The 3,829-nt window shown below is 37.5% G+C and overlaps 1 pseudogene; it reads left to right on the forward strand.

Moving 5' to 3' along the window:
* The first annotated feature begins 705 nt into the window (after window positions 1-705).
* Window positions 706-2,833, forward strand: LOC122578861 (annotated as a pseudogene).
* Window positions 2,834-3,829: the final 996 nt, after the last annotated feature.

Below are 3,829 nucleotides of genomic sequence, written 5' to 3' on the forward strand. Positions count from 1 at the left end.
CCGTTGAATTGAAGAACAAACATAATGCAAAGCTTTACAGCCAGCCCTCAACCTCACGGTTCAGACTTGTATGCTCATTCGCCATTTTACCTTAGGTACGCGCTCATCATTCTTTTTGTATCACTTTTTTCTAATATATATATATGTGTATATGTACATGTGTATGTATGTTTTTATTTATGATTGCTTAATTGTTGGTGTTGGTGGGTCATGGATTCAAAAAACAAAAAGAGATGAAAATGGAAGAAATGACACACGTTTTGCGGATCTTGGAGAGCTTCAAACTTTTCATCAACAACAAGATGCTGTTGATTTAAGCACAAGTAATAACTACTTTTGTTTTCTTGTCTTTTTTGTTTTTGTTTTTTTGTTCTTTCAAAAGATATGTGTATATATTTGTAGTATTGTATCTAACTTTCGAGTCTTTTTTGTTGTGTGGTAGGTTCAATATATAATGAAATAAATACAAGAAATGCTTCAACTATTGTTTCTAATAATATTAACTTCCAGCTTCATCCACATCACATGGTAAAACATAGATTTTTTTTTTTTTTGTATGATATTTGTTAGCAAGTGGGTGCATTGAAAAAATACATTTTTTGTGTTCTTATGAAGTTTTTTTTTCATGTGGGTATGTTGGGAAACTGAATCTTGTTTGTGGGTCATTCTTTTATTTTTAGAACTTTGGTGGTTCAACTACAGAAATGAGTTCCATAGGAACAGGGGTGGATACAGGGCAGTTTATGATGCACCACCACCATAAGGACATGGTGGCTAGTGGTGGTGGTGGTGGTATGGGGAAAGGCCATTTTGAGAATTGGGGTGAGTCTGGGATTGCAGATAACAGCCAGCAAACTGACACTTCAACTGATATTGACACTGATGATAAAAATCAGGTCTTTTTTATTATCTCTATATCCACTTTTTAGAGTAGTGATTATTGTCTTTTTGTGTGAATCTTTTGTCCTTTTTCTTTTAGCTTTTTTAAACCTTTTTTGATGTTTCTTGATCTTCTGAATGATGATATATAGTGATGAAATGATTGTTACTTTTGGAACTTTTTGTATAGTTTAATAGTGTTCAACATGGAGGTCAAGTCATAGTAGATTCAATGGAAGGATCAATGGGGAAAATTGGAGACCAAAAGGTTTTTAAATGACTCTTTTTTTGTTACATAAAAAATGAATATATGATACAATATTTGAGAGTGTTGGATGCCATTTTGTGAATTAGGTACTTCGAAGGCTGGCTCAGAACCGAGAAGCTGCTAGAAAAAGTCGATTAAGGAAGAAAGTACTAATCTTAACTTCGATTTGAATCACCTTCTTAGAAAAGTATATTACTTAATGTGTACCAAAGTGTTAAGTGTTAACTATATGATGCTTAAACGTCGATGCAGGCATATGTTCAACAGTTGGAAAATAGTAGGCTCAAGCTTACTCAACTTGAGCAGGAGCTTAAACGAGCACGTCAGCCGGTACGTCTACTTGTGAACAAATTTTTTGCAGTGGGAAGTCTTATTTTATTTGAATTATGCAAACATTCCAGACCCAATTTCTATCAATGCAGGGCATGTTTGTTGCAAATGGACTTTCTGTAGATCAAAGTCATTTAGCTGGTGGAAATGGTAATTAGTCATTTATTAGTTCATTTACCATGAAAATATTTACAGTTTAAATGGGACTTTTTGTTCAGTTTGTTTATAAATTGTGTTTAAGATTACAAACCGTACTAACAGGAGCCATAGCATTCGATATGGAATATGCCCGATGGTTAGACGACCATCAAAGGCTGATAAACGATGTACGGTCAGCACTCAACACACACATGCTTGATAACGAGCTTCGTCTTCTTGTTGAAGCTGTTATGTCACATTATGATGAAATCTTTCGTCTCAAAAGAGTTGCTGCAAAGTCTGATGTGTTCCACATGCTTTCTGGCATGTGGAAGTCACCTGCTGAACGGTGTTTCATGTGGATAGGTGGCTTTCGCTCTTCTGAGCTTCTCAAGGTTTGACCAGCAATTTGACCATTTTGTAAATCAACTTGTGCATTACAGAACATTGATGTTTGAGTGTCTGTTTGTAGATACTTGGGAACCAATTGGAACCATTGACAGACCAACAGTTGATGGGGATATGTAATTTGCAACAATCTTCACAGCAAGCCGAAGATGCATTGTCTCAAGGGATGGAAGCTTTGCAACAATCCCTTGTTGACACGCTTTCCATGGGGTCCACCAGCTCTGTTAATGTAGCCGATTACATGGGCCAGATGGCCATAGCAATGGGCAAGCTTGCAACACTCGAAAACTTCCTTCACCAGGTAAACTTTAGTCCTAAGGATCATCGACAATGTTAAATTTAGACGCATACATAACAAAAAGCTGCCACAGAACTACAAGATTGAAAGAAATACACATATTGCAGGCTGATCTACTTAGGCAGCAAACATTACAACAATTGCACCGGATATTGACCACACGGCAAGCAGCAAGGGCTCTTCTTGTCATAAGTGATTATATGACACGTCTTCGTGCACTAAGTTCGTTATGGTTGGCTCGCCCCAAGGATTGACCTTAACTTACTTTTGTAAGGTTAGCCACTGTACGCCAACTTTAATTGCGGTTGGAGTTTGAGCTTGGAATGAAATATTATAGCATCTTAAGTGTTTTGGTAAAAAATGATGTTGATGGGAGTTTAGGATTCTTGTATACTGGCTTAGTTTAGAAGCTAATAGTAGAGAGAGATTCAAATGCTTAGTTTGGCTTAGTTTGACTTGGATAGGATCGGAATATTGTAAATTGCAGTAGACTATGGCTAGCTATTTTACACTTTGGAGCTTTGATTCACAAATTTAGAGCAATGTATGATTTTCACTATAAGAATTATAAAGCCATGAAAGCTTTATTGCTCTAAATTTGTTGACTGGTCGCTTTGGAAAAACGATTGGTATTTGCACTATTGATGATGTTGCAGCATTCTAAGTGATTCGTCTGTTGTTTGTTTCAATCATAAACATCAAAGCTATATGGTTAAATTAGATTTACATTGCACGGATAAAGGGTGAACTTAGGGAGAGAGTACAAGGAGTAAAAAGTAGAATTAAGAGAAAATAAGCGGTTAACTTGGAACTTCTCCGAACTTAGGAACCGTGTAGCTAAATTAAAAAGGGCAAAAATACCCTTATAACAAAAGACTTGTGTTTACTACCCGGTGCCCCATATTGTATTTTCCCTTAAACCGCGAGGGTATTTTTGTCAAATTACATACCCCATGAACTGAAAAGAATACCCTCGCGGCCAAAGAGACACATGCCCGTGTTTCCTTAAGTTACAAGGACAATTATGTTATTTTAGAGATAGTGTAGCTCTTGATACAAATTACGTAACATATGAAAGTACACAAGTACCAAATCCTATGATGATCCAAGATTCTTGTGTCCTGCTGTTGTATGTGTTCTGCCCCTATCATTGCTTTTCTTTGGCTTATTATATCTTCTTCTGGACCTGTGTATCCCTCCACGAGGTATAAAAACCCCGGTACCACCCCCGTTTACTGCCCATAACCGCTCCATCCAACCAGGAACCGACACCTCCCCACCTTCTGACCAACTAAAGTACTTGCCAGGCATCAGTGACCATCCACTGCTACCACTAACCAATCTTTGGTTAAACCTTCTAACGCTCTTGTTCTTCGTTAGTGCCTCTTCGTCTTCATCCGTAAGAAGCAATATTTGCCTTGTGAGTTCGGCATAGAAGGCGTGGTCTTCTTCATCGTCATAAACCGGGCTGCTGAAACCGTAATCCATTGGATGGTGATCAGGGTGGT

The sequence above is a fragment of the Erigeron canadensis genome, chromosome 8 (assembly GCF_010389155.1).
Source record: "Erigeron canadensis isolate Cc75 chromosome 8, C_canadensis_v1, whole genome shotgun sequence".
Classification (NCBI taxonomy): Eukaryota; Viridiplantae; Streptophyta; class Magnoliopsida; order Asterales; family Asteraceae; genus Erigeron; species Erigeron canadensis.